This window comes from Sapajus apella, unplaced genomic scaffold, assembly GCF_009761245.1.
Source record: "Sapajus apella isolate SASKATOON/1434 unplaced genomic scaffold, GSC_monkey_1.0 scaffold1, whole genome shotgun sequence".
NCBI classification, from domain to species: Eukaryota; Metazoa; Chordata; class Mammalia; order Primates; family Cebidae; genus Sapajus; species Sapajus apella.
In genome coordinates this window covers 78,368,205-78,386,597 of record NW_022436941.1, presented here as the reverse complement: position 1 = coordinate 78,386,597, position 18,393 = coordinate 78,368,205, and the positions used below count along the sequence as shown (strand labels likewise).

Below are 18,393 nucleotides of genomic sequence, written 5' to 3'. Positions count from 1 at the left end.
AGGCCAGACATTAAAATGAAAGATACTTGAAATTCTCCTCAAGGACAGTTCTTTGAATGTGTCCACATACAATCTGATGGAGAGGGAGTTTCAACAAGTTTTGAGGTTTTAAATAGAAGAAAAAGATAAAGGAAGAAAATAATCGGGAGGTCAAGGCAGGTGGATCACCTAAGGTCAGGAGTTCGAGACCAGCCTGGCCAACATCCTGAGACACTGTCTCTACTAAAAATACAAAAATTAGCCGGGTGTGATGGTGCATGCCTGTAATGCTGGTTACTTGTGAGGCTGAGACAGGAGAATCACTTGAACCCAGGAGGTGGAGCTGAGATCGCACCACTGCACTCCAGCCTGGGCAACAGAGTGAGACTCCATGTCAAAAAAAAAAAAAAAAAAAAAAAAAAAAAAGAGGGGGGGGGAGGGGGGGGGGGGGAGAGGGGGGGGGGGGGGGGGGGAGGGGAGAAGAGGGGAGGGGAGAGGAGGAAATGCAAGCAACTCATTGGTCACCTTTCCCAGCCCCTTAGATCTCTATTTTGTCTTGCAAAAAGACGAAATAGAGCAAACATGGTATTGATTCTGGGCAACAAATCACCTGTCCTACTCCTGGGACTACCTGTTATTACTGTCTCTATATATCTCTCTCTTTATATTTTCTTATAACTGTTGACAGCCCCAAAGTTCCAGACCTTAAAATGCTCCATCTCTATGTATTAGATCACATACCCCTACTCATTTCTGCAATTATTATCCCTCAATCAGAGCAAAGTCAATTAATTTAATGGACATTAACATTTTTTGCTATATTAGCTCTTAAATAAGGATACTTTTTTTGAGTCATAAAAAATTAGATGTGCTTAAAGATTTTCAATATGTGTTATATATGTATGTGTGTGTGTGTCTCTCTTTATATATATATATAATTTTGACTATTCTGCAAATGCAGCAATTTTGCATGTACATACATGAAGATGAATTTCCTTTTATAACTTTTATTACTGTTATTCATACTAGTTTTGCTTAGTATAAACAAGAAAAGTATAATATTGTAGACATTCAGGCAATTCATTTCATTCTCCCTGCCCTCTGAGGAACCCTCTATCTATACCCTTTTTAAGTTTAAAAAAAAAAAAACTTATTTATTCCCACTTTTAAAAAAAGTCAATTCCTCTGCATCCCAAAACATAGGTGTTCTCACCTATTTCATTTTGATTCAACTTTAAAAAATAGCCTTTGGTACAAAACTTTTGAGTTGTTTAAGGATATCATATCTACAGTATTTTTTTAAAATTAAAAATTGGCCTGCTCTTCATTTCAAAGAATCCAAAATGCTAACCTATGTCCTCTTTGAATGTTATTTTCTATAATACATTAAGTATCTGAAAATGTGAAAAATTTAAGCCAAGCACACAGGCACTTGGTTAATAAAGTAGGAATCTCTTCATCTGTGAAATGCTTCTTATACATATTTATTTCCATCACATTTGGAGATGATTTTTCCCTCACAGCATCTTAATGGATTATTAGTAGAACTGACTCTTGGCTTAGTTACTGCACATAAGGCAAGCCCACCTTGCCAAAGAGCACAGGATTGGGCACCTCTTCCCAGGGAAGAATGTTTCCTTTCAAAGTTAATGAATAAGGAAGATCTAGCTGTCTCTGGAAGCCATAACGTAAGTTTGAACAGTGCGATCAAGTAGTCGTGAAAAATTATTAGCTTCATGCAAATATAATCTTCATTCCTAGCACATTTCTGACCTAGTCACAGGGTATCTGTAGTCGACTAAAAATCAGCACCATAAAATATATGTCCACCTGCAAAATGTGAATGTGAACTTACTTGGGAAAAGGGTCTTTGCAGATGTAATTCAATTAAGGATCTCAAGGTGAGATTATCCTGGATGAGGGTGGAATTTAAATCCAATGGTAAGTGTCTTTAGAAGGAAACAGAAGAAATGAAGAGAATCAGAGAGAGAAAAAGACAATGTACAGTTGGAGGTCTCTACCTCATCAATTCAGACTGGAGTTATGATGCCACAAGTTAAGGAATGCCTGGAAGAGAGGCAAGGAAAGAACTCTTTCCTAAAGCCTCCAGAACACACAAGTGCTGCTAACACCTTGATTTCAGGCTTCTGACCTCTGGAACTGTGAGGGAATACATTTCTGTTGTTTTAAAACACCCAGCTTTCAGTCAATTGTTAAAATAGCCTTAGGAAGCTAATATCGAACCAATCTTAAATGAGGGCTAAGCTCTTTCAATGGTATCTGTGCTGACAATGGGGAAGAAAACCAGGCAGAGTAAGTGCCCCATTGCTCAAGGAGAGAAACTTACTGCCACTGTCTTTTTAAAGAGAAGCAGAAATTTTGATTTAGAGTCATTGCAAGAAATTATTGCTTCAACCAATAATATGCAGAGGTATAACTAAACAAACTTTCATCTTGTATATTAAAGTACTGGTAATTTTAGGATTCAAGCCAGAAAAAAATTATTCAGGATTATAGTGATTGTAATTAAAATGTGAAAGATTTCTAATATTCTGGGGATTCTTGACTCTCCCTTTTGAAAGCTTTCAAGAAAAACAAATACTACATTGAGATGAAATGTTTCATATTTATTTTACTATTTATGAATTAAACAATGTTGGGAAAATATGAATTTTAATCAAAGCAATACTTTTCAAGAAGAGAGAACTATACAAAATATTTATCTTTTTCATTTTGTCTATTGACGTATTTGGACAAGGAAAACTTTACATATGTAATTTTAAAGTTTAAATTATGCTTAAGACCATTTCCTATGAGTTTCTTTCAAAATAATATTTAAGATTTCATTTGTTATATAAAAGAATAAAATAAGTGCTACAAAAATTTGTATATATTAATTAATTTGGTTTACATGCTGTCTAGTCCATTTTCTGTTGCTTATAAAAGAAAACTTGAAACTTTCTTACAGTTATGGAGGCTAAGAAATTGAAGGTCAAGGGGCTTCATCTGGTGAGGACCTTCTTGCTGGTGAGGACCCTCTGCAGAGTACAAAGTTGGCACAAGGTATCACATGGCAAAGGTACTGAGCATGCCAGCTCAGGGCTCTCTTCCTCTCCTTCCAGTCTCAATCCCATGAAAGCCAATTAATCCAGGAATCAATTAATCTATTCTTGAGAGCAGAACCCTCATAACCCAATCACCTCTTAAAGGTCTCACCTCTCTGTACTGCCACATTGGGGATTAAATCTTAACATGAGTTTTAGAGAAGACAAATATTCAAGCCATGACACATATACCTTTCTGATCCTGCCATACGTTATAAACAGCATTAAAAGCTATTTTACTTTTAAAAACCATCCCCATCCACATTCAGGTAGGCCAAGTGTTAAAAGCATAGCCATCATGACTTTTATGACAATATAAATAGAAAATAGTATTTTTAAAGCCTAAGCTGTCTCCTGTCAAAAATGCAGTTGAACTCAACAGATAATGTATTGAGCACTGACTATATCAACAAAGAAATAAACATGTTATGGTTACAGTTATTAAGGAGATTTCTACCTAAAGTAGCAGGAAGAGTCAATGAGGGATAATATTGAGAGCTAACATTCACTGACAACTTACTATATTGCAGCTCTTTAAGAATTTCATATGTACCATTACGTTTAATCCTCATAAAAAATCATAAAGTAGCTACTATTAGTAAGTTTATTTACTTAGCTACTACTACTAAGTCATGAAGTGAGGAAACTGAGGCAGAGAGGGGTTAAGTAACCTGCCTAAGGTCAAAGGTAAGTGCAAATCTGACTTTCAAGTTTGTACTTTATACTTCAAGCCATCACACTGTAAACACCTCCCATCATCATCAGTAACCAAAGATTGTGATAAATGCTTTTACTTCTGTGCACTAGGAACATAAAAGAAGAAATGATGAGGGGAATCTGGAAAGTCAGTAGATACCAAATTGATTCTACATTGGAGTTAGAGAGAAAGTTCATATATGGATGAAAACATTTCGGATGAAAAGATTAGTCAACAAAATTGGGAAATTCATAGAGAATACTTCCCTAGAAAATTTCTGTGCAATTCTAGAACACAATGAAAATTTCTACATTCCAATTTTTACCACCTATCGCTCATTCCCAGGGAGCGGCTAATGCTTTCGAAATGATGACATCTCCCCTTTTCTTGGGCAGCAACAGACTTCTGGAGCCACACTGAAACACTATGGGACTCGGAGGTTTTGGGGTGGCTATCTGGTCTCCTGCCCCATTGCTTTTAAACAAGATTCAGAACATTTGTAGCTGGAACATCTTGTACTGCACACGTAATGCCTCAAATTCAAGGGATTTTCCTCAGATTCAAAGTCCTGACCCTGCTCAGATTAATTCAGTGGTTTTGATTGCTAGCACTAAGGCAGAGGAAAACATTACAGTTTGGGAAGATACTTCCATAATTATGGATATGTCTCTAAACGAATGAGTCATTTACTCTTAACGCCGAAAGTTTTAAAGTCGTGATTTCCTGTCTCTGTTCAATTAAGGGTAGAACACTATGAAAATGTCTGCAGAGTAAACATGATGTTATTGAGAAAGAAATCATAGCATCAAATAGCTTTTGGGATCCTGCAGTGAAACACTATACTCACTTTAAAGTTTGAAAAAAGCTCACTGGAGTGACCATTTTGCATTCAACAGACATTTTAAACTTGTACTGAGAGCAGGGCTCCTACTGTATGCCAAGACTCTAACTAAATGATTTTATAGAAATTATCTATGTCATCACACTTCTGTGAGGTAGGTATTCTTATATTCATTTGATAGGTCAGGCAACAGGATTCCTAAGAAAATAACTTGCTTAAAGTCCTCTAACTCACACATGGTGGATTAAAGATTTGAACTCTCTTTTCTTCCATATTGTAATTAACAAAAATGTTTGAAGCTATATGATACTTCCCTAAAAATGTTTTCCAAATAGATGAAAAAGGAGAAATACACATGAAAATATGTATACATATAAAATCAAGATAATAATTTTGCCTGTTTTATAGTGCTGCTGTTATCCAAATTAGTTTACTTTTGGCTGGTTGACCCAAGACCACTACAGGACTGCAGAATTTTTCTGAGAGACAGAAGTGCTGTCAAGCTTAGGAAAATACTTAAAAATTTATTTGATTATGGAAGATGAGGGTTTTTGTGTTTGTTTTTGGTTTTGGTTTTTTTTGAGACAGAGTCTCATTCTATCCCCCAGATTGGAGTGTAGTGGCACCATTTCAGCTCACTGCAACTTCCATCTCCCGGGTTCAAGTGATTCTCCTGCCCCAGCCTCCCAAGTAGCTAGGATTACAGGCATCGGCCAGCATGCCTGGCTAATTTTTGTATTTTTAGTAGAGATGGGGCTTCGCCACATTGGCCACGCTGGTCTCAAACTCCTGACCCCAGGTGATCTGCACACGTCATCCTCCCAAAGTGCTGGAAAGTTTAAACAACAAAAAAAGGGGAAATTATTGCATAATGAAGCAAAAGGCATTAAGTTTTGGCATTTTTGTGAGGGTTATGATACTGGCAGAAGAGATGCAAGAGGAAGTATCTGGAGGTGAGGCGTTCTGTGTCCATTGACAGACTTGTTCAGGGAGTGTCTGTCTGACACATGTCTAAGAGCTCTGATTCTACCAGTCTAATTCCAGTTGATTCCTGCTTCTGCTATAATTGGCCTGCATAACCTTCAAAACTTTAAATAAAATTTTATTACTCACAACAACCTGCTGTGAGTGGTGTTTGGGAAAATAATGGAGAAGAGATGGAGCCTTGAAGTTTCGGATAGCAGCAGATATTTGTGTAGATCTATAATGTATAGTATAGTGTGGGTTGGCAACTAAACAACACAGAATATGTATTATAGCAGTTCAGAAGAGGAGAAATCACTTTCAGGTAAGGGATTAGAGAATATACCACAAAAGCTGTAGCATTTCATGTAGGTGTCAAAAAATATGCAACATTGGAATAAGCAAAGGCTGGTATGAGATCTTTAGATTCAGAGTGAAAATGGCATGGACGTTGGGAATTTCAAGGCACATTCTGGAAACAGGATTCAGGCTAATTTAAGTCAATCAATCAATCAATCAATCATTTATTTATTTATTTATTTACTTATTTATTTATTTATTTAGAGACAGAGTGTCACTCTTGTTACCCAGGCTGGAGTGCAATGGCACGATCTCCGCTCACCGCAACCTCCGCCTCCTGGGTTCAGGCAATTCTCCTGCCTCAGCCTCCTGAGTAGCTGGGATTACAGGCACGCGCCACCATGCCCAGCTGATTTTTTGTATTTTTAGTAGAGACAGGGTTTCACCATGTTGACCAGGATGGTCTCGATCTCTTGACCTCGTGATCCACCCGCCTCGGCCTCCCAAAGTGCTGGGATTACAGGCGTGAGCCACCGCAACCATATATTTAAAAGCAATGGAAGATCTAGTTAGAAAAAAATGTTGAAGTTAGAGATAGGACAATTTTCAAGGTCAGAATTTATTCTGACATTTACTGTCAGAATGGAATGCTGACCTAATGGTAAGAAGGATACGGATTCTGGTTTTCCGCATGTTGACTTTAATGGGCTGTGAGGTTGTAAGCATCCATTCCATTGGGTATAAAAGAATAAAACTTAGAAAAGCCTTCAGAACGAAAGATACTGATGCAGAAGTGATTATGGAATTTAATGTTTGAATATGTGGCGATGGATGGAAGTTCCCAAGGAGAAGAAAGTAAGAGAGATGAGAAAACTTCAGAGAACAGGATTTGGGCATGAGTTAGGGGTTGAGAAACGGAAACTCAAGACAGTAAAGGTCAGAAAACAAGGAGAGCTTTTTAGGAAGAATGAGGTGATTTAATGCGGTATGGACGATAATGACTGAAAAACGTCAGAGGAGTACTGTTTCTCATTTGATAAAAAAGGGGTAGAAAATAAAAACATTGTGAGTGATTTAGGAAATACAACATATGGAGAAATGAATAGAAGCATTTTAAGTTTAAAAGGTGTGCAATCCAAGTCTTTCCAAGTTGGCTTTTCTTTTTCCATTGTATTAAAGAAGGTTGCATCCAGAATGTACTTTAGTGAATACAAAAATTGATATATAAAACAAAAATAGCAAAAAATCTTTATGTCACTATTTTTAAAACCAACTATATCCTTGTACTTAAAGAGTAGCCTGAGGACCAGCAGATTTAGCATCATTTACGGACTTGTTAGAAATGCAGCATTTAGGTCCCATTCTAGACTTCCCGATCAGCATCTGCATTTTAATGTGATCCTCAGGTTATTCATTTATTAATGTTTGAGAGGCACTGCTGCACAAAATACTATTTTGTCTACATATAAGCTTAATGATATACAAGATATGGTACATGAGATGTTCAATGATATAGATAGATAGATTACTGCCTTCACATTGTGAGATTATAAGTCGGCTCTGAGACTGGATTTTAGTTCTCAGGTCTGCCACTCAATAGCTGTGAGAAAAATCTCACTCTCCCATCTTTCAATTTCATTGCAGAAGCAGTAGTCACATCGAATTCTATATTTTTATTTTAATTAAATCATGTTTAAAGGATATGGCACCTTAGAATCTGTAATGTAACACTGACATCATGATAGAGAGAAAGACATTCATAGCATATATTAAATAGATGCACAATGCATGTATCTTTTAATGACAAAATAAAGATAAGAATGGCTTGGGAAAAGCATTTTTAGAGTTCCAAGGTTGAGGAGAAACTGCTATTTCTTGCTCTTGCATCTGTGTACTTCAAAGTTTTCTGGAGCGAGCGGTCTCTTTTCATTGACTCAGCAAACCCTAATGATGACAGTAATAGCGTATTTGGAATGCTTACTACCTGGCCCATGCATTGCCATGCATATCTCCTTTAATACTCATAACAACCTGAAGAGACAAGCAGCACTGTTATCCTCCCCACTTATAGACAGGAAAATTGAGGCTTAGAGGAGTTAGTAACTGGCTCAAGGTAATACCAGAGGTGGAACTGAAATCCAAACCAAGTCTATCAAACATGGGAAGCAGAATTCTTAAGTACACTCAATAAGGAATTAGAGATGGACATAAAATAATAAACTAATGTATTAAATATTCATAAACACACTATCATATAGGCACTATTAGTATTCCTGTTTTATAGGTGAGTGTATTAGTCAGCTTAGGTTGTCGTAACAAAATATCATAGAATGGAGAGTTAAATGATATTTATTTTCTCACAGTTTTAGAAGCTGAGAGTCTGAGATCTGTGTGGCGCATGGTCAGCTTCTGGTGAAGACTTTCCAGTTTGCAGATCGCTACCTTCTCACTGTGTCCTCACATAGACTTTCCTTGGTACAGGCAAGTAGAGAAAGAGAGAGAACTTTCTTTCTCTTTCTCTTCTTCGAAGGCCACTAATCCTATTGAATTAAGACCCCAAACTTATGACTTCATTTAATTTTAATTACCTCCCAAGGGCCCTATCTCCATACACAGTTGCTTCCACATTTGAATTTTGGGGGAACCCAAATCCGTCCATAGCAGTAAGGAATCACTATACAAGAATGATTACGTAACTTTCTCAAGGTCACACAGCAGTGAATGATGGAGTTTCAATTTGAATCATGGCAGGCTGGCTCAAGAGGCTATACTTAGCCATGATATTATGCTTCCTCTAAGGATAAATGAAAATAGGGCATATTAGATATGACATAGCTGTCTCCATTAATGGTTTTTCTCTACTTAATACTTTATTGTGATTTATTGTTTAACAACATACTTTTATTCCAATCTAATTTCCTCCCAAATATCCATTTTCTATTAGTGGAACTGTAACAGCCTGACTTTTCTTTTCCTTTTCCCAAACCAGTAAAACTAACAAATGTAACATGGGAGAAAATAGGCTGACTTGTATTGACTATGTGCCACTAGCTTCTAGGGACAGATTTATTGAATAGCACCCTTCAATTGCACTCAGGTTTTCAAAAACCTATTATTCTACTTCATTCTTCACTTTGTATCATTGCTAAGGGTCTCTTCATTCAGTTAAGCCACTAGAAGTGCCAATTAAAGGTGAGATTAAAGAAGCTCAGTTCACATACTTACAGGGACACTGGTGTTTACCTGCTAATGGATAGACAGTGGGCTGAAAAGAGGGATTAAAGCAGTTTTATTTTCCTAAGTCAGATCCAGCTCTTTCTGGACTGCATATCAACCAATACAGACTGGAAGAAAAGCAGATGATAATCTGGAATTTTAAAAATGAAGAATATGCAATCCAGTCAAGATGACCAATATGTCTAAAACCATATGCTGAACTGCTTATTCCAAGGGTATTTCTACATTCTAGGCCAGAAAGGCTTAAGAGAGAAGTATGGATAAGCTAATGGTCAGGTCTGCCACTCTCATCATCTCCTATAGGCTGATCACTCCTCACTGTGCCCTGGGCCCACGTTTATACATACTTCTTGATTATGTTTATGTTGTCTCTCCTGCTAGCAATGCCTACCCACTCAATCTATCCAAATTTCAACTTTCAACCCAGTTCAGTTATTAAATACCATATCCTCTTGAATTTTTCTACCATCCCTTCAGATTCAATTTTACTTTAATCACATACAGTTCTACATTAAAATGTCAATCGGGAGACTTGTACTGGTCACATGTATTTAATTCTTCTTTTCTTCTCAATGCATGAGATGATTACCTATCTCTTTCCCCTTTACAAATGGGTAGGACCATGAGATCAGTTATGGCCAACGGATTGTATATGAAGATAAAGTATGTCATTTCCTGGTTGGAATATTTAATTGCCAGAATGAAACTCATCTTACCTCTCTTCTGCTGGACTTTGAAAATAGGCACTGTTCTAAGTGGTAGCCTCCATCAGCTGAGGTCTGTAATAAAGATGATGTAAGGCAGAGTATGTTGTCAAAGCATGAGAATGCTGTGTGCACAAGAAATAAGCCTTTGTTGTTTAAGCCGCCAAAATTGATGAGTGTATGTAGCTGTGTGTATGTATAGTAAGGAATGTCATTATAGTAGAACCTAGCTTATTCTAACTACAGTATCTTCTGCTTTGAGGTTATATATTTCATGCTTCTAAGGATCTTCATTTATTCTACACTCAACAGATATTTATCAAAGCAACTACTGTGGGTCAGTGAATGGCCTAGGCACCGAGGACACAATGGTAAGCAAAACATATAAAGCCCTTGAGCTAATGGTGATTATATCTAGTGAGGAAGATAAATGCACACCAAATAATTACATGAATAAATACAAAGTTTAAACCAGAGTCAGTGTTGTGAAGAAAAAGTACATCTGACCTCGTGGAGAGGACTCTGCTAAGGTGTCAGAGAAGGCCTTCCTGAGAAAGAGATTTCTGAGCTGAGTAACAAAGACAAACACTAGGTAAAGTCTGGCAGGGTAATGTGGGAGAAGAGTATTTCAGGTAGAGAGAGAAGCAGGTCTGCATGTCTTTCGGCAGTGGGGAGCATAACTAATGTGAAGGAAGGAAGGAAAGCAGAAGGAGGGACCTAGCTGTAGAGGACCTTGTAGGCCAAGCTAAGGATTGTGAACTTTATCCTAAGAGAAAATGGAATGATAGCCATGAAGAATTTAAAGATGGTAGAAAGAAGGTATCATCACACCCTCACTGTGAGAGGGGGAAGTTCCCTCCCAAGTTTAGCTTCTAATATAGAAACTAATGACACTAATTCTTTGGTATGATCATAGAAGGATTTTATTACTCACACAAGTGGTGAGTCCCATAACAAGGAATGGAGACCAGCCCTCTGGAATGAAGTCCAGAACAGACAGAAAGAGCATAGGGTGCATGGGCATCTTATACAGGAGAAGTCCCTCTGATGGCACCTGTCTGGCACAAAATTTAGAAGAGACAACCAGAGAATGTATGTACTTAGCAGGTGAGGAGGCTGAGTTTTATCATGGTGCTTCAGGAAGTGACAGATCCAGGCAGGAAGTGAGGTGCAGAGGTTGAGCATCAACTCAAGCACCACGGGAGGTTCGGCTTCTTTCCTATGGTCTCCATAGAAGAAGGAGGAGGGCACATAACATGATTAGATTTGAATTTCAAAGGATTTTTCTGGCTACAGTGTAGAGATGAAATTGGATACCAGTTAGGAGGGTGCTCCTATTTTGGGCACCAGATAGGAGACTTCTGTAGTAATCCAGGTGAGAGATGATGGCAGATTACACTGCAGTACGGGTGGTGGAGCTAGAGAGAGGAGGACACGAATAAGAAGTATTTAAATGGGTTTGGTTTTGAATATGATGGGGTGGGATAATAAGAAGAAAGCTGTTAGAGATTTATCTCAGAGTTTTGATTTTGAAAGGAGATGTTTGATGGTATTAATCACTGAAATAGGGAACACTGGGAGACAGAGGGAGTTAATTTTTGGTAGTATTTAATCAAAAGTGCCTTTGAGACATATGGGTAGAGATTTCAAAAAGGCTGAATATACACAGCTGAGAGGGAAGGCTTAAGTGGAAGATAAAATGTATGAGTCCTGTATACATGACAGGGAATTAAAACTAGGTGTAGAGACATCAACTTGAGAAAACATAGTTGGATCTATGACTTGAGGGACTTCAACATTTAGAGGACATGACACACTGTTTGCATACTGGCTGCATTCATTCTCCTTTCTGTCTTTCTGTTAAATCCAACATCTTGGTCACTCTCACCCACAGTTTCTGCCATTTGGTTCTTTTTTCCTGTGTATGGATTATATTTTTTTGTTTCTTTCCATGCTTTATTATCTTTGGTTGGAAGATGGATATTGCAGATAATATATTGTAGCAACTCTTGTTACTCCCCCTACCACCACCCAGGGCTTGCTATTATTCTTTGATTGTTTATTGAGGGGCTGGATCATTTTAATAGTCTATTTCCCTCACAGTTGAGTTAATTTCCCTCAGTTGAGTCACTGAGTTTGCTCTCAAGGAGGCACATCTTTGGGTATGTCCACAGACGGACGACATGAGAGTGATGTTGGTGTGATTGTCCTTCACTCTTTCCCCAACCACACTCAGCTGCTCAACTCCACTGTTGGTGAACAATTGCTTTGTTATTTTCAACAATACTATGGAGCGTTAAATTGGTCCACACAGTAATACAATCTAATAGCGTCTCCTTAGAAGAAATAGTTCCAAGTCAGGGCCTCCCAGCTGTGTTATTTCTCTGGTTGTCTCCTGCAAACTAGTCTGCAATTTAGCCTGTATCTTGACTCTCCTCCAAACTGCCTTTCACCACAGCTTCCACTGTGCTTGGGAGCACGCTAAGGCTTGAGCTTCTCCATACTTTGTTGCAAAAGAATCCAAGCCCTTTGGGAAGAGATTAAGAATATTTATTTTACGATGGACTATTGCCCCCCTCACCACCAGGCAAAATCTCTAAGCCAGGTTTCTGGAGATGGAGGTGGGGACAAAGGAGAGCTTCTCCCTGCATGACTGAGTGAAACTCCCACTCTAGGAGTTGAGCTTAGTTGGGAGGTGGCAGCACCCAACAGCCTCTAGATTTATCTCTCCTAGTGTGGAACCACCGCCTCAGGGGCCCAGGCAAGGATGATGAGGCCTCTGTATTCTCAGCATGCTGTGCCTAAGGAATCCCTTCATTCAATGATAAGGGATTTGGGGAGGTAGGGGGAGCCCCCTACCTCTCTACTGTGTTCACCAGAGTTTAGCCTTAGCAATGGGTAACTGGGCAGGTTGAGAAACACTGAAGTCCTGTTCCTCCCATGCAGAAACCTTCCAGCTGGAGGGGAGGGAGCTCTGTGTTCTTGGTTACACTAGTCGGGAATGGAGCCTCTACCTCCCTGAACTTGGAAGGGGGTGAGAGGGAGCAGTCTTGGTTTAAATGCCACAGGCTCGCCTTTCTTGTTGAATTTTCATAAACGTTCTTGAATAGATGTTTCTTAATTTGCTGTTTGTCCTTAGGATCATTTTCAGAGGATTTAAGTGCTTGGAGTTTTCATTTGTTTGTTCATAGTTTTCACCAGTCTTACTGGGGAGTGGGTTAAGGGAGGGCCTCAAGTTGTTATGCCAAAAGTCTTCCCTTTCTGTGTTTCTGTCTTCAGTAGGCCCTTTCCATGTGACTCTGGGCATGGGCCAAGAGATTGCTAGCAAATGAGATACAAGAAAAAGCCTGACAAATGCTTGCTCTGTGACGTTTGTCCTCCGTCAGCAGAGAAGCCCTTTAATCAGCATTTGAACAAGTCTGAGCTACTGTCCTGTACACAGTGAGAGAATATGGTGAGGAAGTGGAAAGAAAGGCAGCAGCTTTCCAAGAGTTCCAGGCTTCATGATCAAGCCAAGAGAGAGAATAGTGTCAGAAGAGCCTGGAGAAGAACACATTTCAAATTCTGAAAGATCAAGGAAGAGGAGGATTGCAATATTCGTTACATTTGGAGCCATCGAGGTTATTGTTCATCTTACTAAAAATAATTTTATTGGTAAAATGAGAACAAGAGACAGACTAGAATAGAATTGTCTGTGATAGGGAAGTGAAGAATATAACTAGAGAGAATAGGCAGAATTGGGAAAGTGTGGCTTTGCAAGGGAGACAAGAGATGGGGGAGTCATTACAATAGTGGTCCCCAACTGGGGTGAGGGGTGGGCATATTTTTCTCCAGGAGACATTTGGCAATGTCTAGAGACAACTTTGATTGTCACAACTTGTGGAGTGAGGGACACAATGTTTTCATGGGTAAAGAATGCGGCTAAACATCCTACAATGCACAGAACAGCCCCAAAGTAAAGAATTATCTAGTCCCAAATGTCAAGGGAAACCATAACTTAGGAGAATAAGTGGTTGAGGGTGAGGTTTTTGTTTTGTTTGTTTTAATACAGAAGATAATTGAATGTATTTTGATTCTGTTGGAAAGTATCCAGTTGAGAGAAAGAGGATAAAGGTACAGAAGAGAAAGATGTAATTTTGCAAAGGTAACAATTATTAGTATTATCTTTTTTTTGTTTGTTTAACAGATGAGCAGACTGAGAGAGTAAGTGATTAGTTCCAGGTGAGGAAAGCAGTGGAGCTCAGATTCCAATGTTGGCCTATTTGACTCCAGGCCACGTTGCTAAAGGAACTCTTTGTCCTTCTGTGGTGCTCCCAACACAACAGCATCAATACCAAAAACCCTACTCAAGCTAAAATCAAAGATATTGCTTACCCACCTTCTAAATTCTCTACTCTTCCATCTGGACTCACATTTTCTTTACTGAACCACATTATTAGCTTATTGTTAAGTGTGAGTGTATCATTTAAGGAAGAGACTTCACTTATAGTTTAGGTTTCAATTTTCAGTACCATTTGTAGCCATTTGTCTAAAGATTTCACCCCTGCTTAGACGCCTCTTTCCGTGAAACACTGCAATTCCAGCAACTGACAGCTCATGTGGGCAGCACTGAAAAATGAACAAACCCAGCTGAAAGCTGAACTCTTTCCTGAATCTGGTTCTGGCCTCTGACCCTTTTTCAGGTGTTCTCATTGTTCCCTGCCCCTAAGGAGTGAGATTGCAAAACTCCAAACATTACCATTTTATAATATCCAAGTCCTTTAATTGTACAGCAACAACCACCATGCAGTTAGAGGAGTGCCCTAGAAGCACTTATGCTATACCCCAGAGACTATTACGGCTGAAGCAAGAAGGGAAGCAAGAAGATGAATAGCAAATGAGGAAATGCAAGGAGGAGAGGTCACATGCAGCCAAATAATGCATTAATGTGCTGACATATCTATGCAAAGAACTTTTACAACCTATACCCATGAGATACAAACAGATCCTGAAAGTGTCCAGGGAACATCAACTTTCCTCTCAGGAAATTTGTCTGAACTCAGAGGAGACTAAGAAGTGTTAACTGAATGCCATGGAGCAAAGTGTGGAAGATCAAGAAGAGTCATGCGTCTACTATATCATCTTAACAGACTCTCTACCTGAGCTATTTTTAAAATCTCTTTGAATACATTTCATGAACTACCTTTCCTATTTATTCCAGCTCTTAATACTTTTTAATCTCAGAAAATTTTGCATTAGGATTGTACCTGGGCACACTTTTTGTTTGCTCACAATGCAATACCCTCTTAATGATAAAGGTACCCTTCAGCACCAACCCTTCATGAACTTCAGGTATTTCCCCTTCCTCCCTTCCATCTTCCTTTCCCCTTTCTACCGATCTCCCATTCTCTTATTCCTCTATCTCTTCTTTCCTTCTTCCGTCTTTTCCTCCTTCCCTCCATCTTAACCTTCTTTACTCTGCAGTCTTCTCAGGATTTGAACTCAGATGGTTTAACCCCAAATCTCACAAGGAATATAGACTATATAAAGTATAAATAACCATCCTGGACTATATGGTTATTTTTAATTTAAGATATACAATTAATTATATCTTAATTAATTATATGTTAAACTTTCAAAGTGCAGCATTTTCTAGGATATTATTAAATATATTAATCTATTGAGAAGCAATACAATTTCATTATTATTACTTTGCCAAGTTTTTCTGTTGCTTCTTTTGAAAGTGCATAAAAGTAGTTTAGTTAATTTTTCCCAGCTTCAGTGTATTCAATACTGCATTACAGAAGCATAATAAATGGTCGAAATGGCAATTTGCCACAAACTCTTCCACCACTTTGAGAGGAGTGTATCAGAAGAGAATATCATTTACTGTTGACTAAAACATTAAAAGATGGAATAATAACATTTGAATTAAGTGCTTTTCATGAAAAATCACTAAAAATCTACCAGAAAAATATTGAAAACACTTTGAATCACAGCCCAGCCTTTTATTTTAGAGTTTGAATTACAGCTTGGAGTTTGTTGCTGTTTTCCAAAAAGGCTGAGGTTAAAAGAGGTAGGATTCAATGAAGATCTAGGATCCTTTAATCTGAAAATGTCTTATTTCTATACAGTGGCTGAGACAAAGATATTAAAAATTTATATTCAACTACAATTGAGCATGGCAACATCACCTTCCTGTTTCTCTTCCCATGTACTCTTGCTTCACGCAATTGTTGCTTTATTCTCCTTTCTAACATTTGTGTGTCATAGGACCTGTTAGAGACCTTGATAAGACATAAAAATAACCATCTTGCTGATGAGAACAATGTCTCAAAGCCTAATGCCAGTAAAGTGATGATGAGGAAAGCTGACACTGAGAAATGCCAAGATAAATAATTTTGAGTCTCTGGACAGACTGATTTCTTGAATTTTTTCCTTAAAAATAGCTTACCCTCCTAATCAGCCTCACTTAAAGGAGTGACTCAAGACTGGTTTGGTGAGGCTATTCGCTTCTGTTCATTTTAGTGCAATTGTGTGGCTCTAACAGCCCCTGAACAGTCTGCAGAGAGCAGCCATTTGAACACCTAATCACTATGAAATTCAAATCTGAGGCTGACAGCCTAAAAACAGCCGCCCCTCATTTTCAAGTGAAAATGATGAAGAACACCTCAGCAGATCATAATGTGTGGTCTCCTGAACAAACTGACCTATGTCTGAGCTGCCTTCCACACTATAGATGGCCCCAGACTGGGCCTGGGGGCATCATTCTGGTTTGAAATACTTGTTCTGGCCAATTTATCTATCTCTGTCACATCTGCCATCCAAGTGCTGAGGCTCAGACAAGCTGTCTTTTCCATTTTTCCTGTCACAGATAATGATACTGGCACAGTGGTGGGCAAGCAAGCTGCCACAGACAATGACAAACACAAAGAATTACTTGGAATTAGAACTCAGACCCCACAACTTCCCATGTTCAGCAATTACTACAGCAAAGTTGGGAATTAGCTCATCTTCAATAAGCTAAAAGGGTTTTATACCCTCTGTACCTTAGGTTAACACGAAATAAGAGTACAGCCAAATCTCTGTATGGCAATATTTTCTTTCACAAGTTAGAGTGCTGGACGAAGAGACTTTCTGAAGTATCCTGAGTTTCCAACATGCTATGCATTGAAGAAGGACACCCATCTTTATAACTTTATTGAAGGAATATTATTCAACTATAGAAGCTATTTACTGTAGCTGTGGAGTCCTTAGGATTTGTCAGGTTATCACAGTGATGAGCTTACTTTGCAGAATATGTTTTCAAACCCAGGTCTTCAGTTGCCCTAACTTATCTGTTGTGAAAAGCAACCCATGTAAAGCACCATCAAACTGATAAAATGCTACATGCATATTAGGAGTTCTTATTTAAATTAATGACCTATCATGATATCCATGCTGAAGGCCCAGTAACTTATTTTTACCTTGTATAACCGAGTTATGTATTTCATTCTAGTATTTTTCTGGTCCATTGGGAAGTCTTCCTCTTCAAACTGTTATGTTCTTCACATATATAATATAATAGCTTTCCTTGTTTGCTCTTTCTCTTACATCCCTGTTGATATATAACTGAGTTTGGCTCTAGTTTTTAAACAGAAAAGTTTTGATTCTCAAACAAAATGTCAGACTCCTAATAAGGCTCAGGAAATTCTATTTGCTGACAATGAGGTCGAGCTAGAAACAAGAATTCCTAGAGGAGTGTCACATGCCAGCAAATTTCAAAATCGGTTGTTATGTGATTACACTTGGCTATTTCCAAATCATCTTAAAGTTTCCTTTCCTCAAGGGAACATAACTGCAGTTCTTCCAGCACTTTTGTGCAGAGAGCACTTTGCAGTCTTTTGAGTAATTTCCTGATACCCCTTGAAAGGCAAGGCTCAAAAGTTCTTTCCTTCTCTCTTGGCTTGCCATATCCTTCCTGATTCACAGAAACAGGAAAAGAATTCCTGGGTATGCATTTCAGGACTAAAAATCTGGGGTTGTGGGTTAGCTCTCAGGAGCTAGGTAACAGCCTATGGATTGTAGGTCTTATATTTTGTGAGGACAAACCAGTCCAAGTAGTCCAGTAAGTCAGACTTCCCAGATTCTCCCTTGTGTAGATATTCAGTTTATCCTGAGCATCAAGAGAAAACTGAAACTTGTAGGATATGCGCACCTGCTGCTGAAAGCTGATAAGTTCTTCAAAATGAAATGCAGATACCGTTAGAGAGGAATTTATACTTTTCAAAGGCATATTTAAGAGGAAGCTTGTTTAGGCAACTGCTTTACAAGAATATACTAGGTTGACTCTTAAGAGTAGCTCCAGGGCTGGGCACGGTGGCTCACGCCTGTAATCCCAGCACTTTGGGATGCAGAGGCAAGATCAGCCTGACCAACATGATCAAACCTCATCTCTACTAAAAATACAAAAATTAGCCAAGCATGGTGGCATGTGCCTATAATCCCAGACACTCAGGAGGCTGAAGCAAGGGAATCACTTGAACCCGGGAGGCAGAGGGTACAGTAAGCTGAGATTATGCCATTGCACTCCAGCCTGGGTGACAGAGC

General features: G+C 38.6%; 1 protein-coding gene and 1 long non-coding RNA gene across 5 annotated transcripts in view; both read right to left on the bottom strand.

Annotated features, from left to right (window-relative positions):
• The window catches only part of PDE4D (phosphodiesterase 4D), a 1,549,195-nt gene that overhangs the window by 979,939 nt on the left and 550,863 nt on the right, over positions 1-18,393 (bottom strand). The gene's annotated exons all lie outside the window — the stretch shown is intronic.
• LOC116554903 lies at positions 2,514-18,205 on the bottom strand. The gene is made up of 3 exons (XR_004270322.1): positions 18,125-18,205; positions 2,692-2,702; positions 2,514-2,523 (listed from the first exon to the last, which is right to left on the bottom strand). It is a non-coding gene; the product is annotated as an uncharacterized LOC116554903 (long non-coding RNA).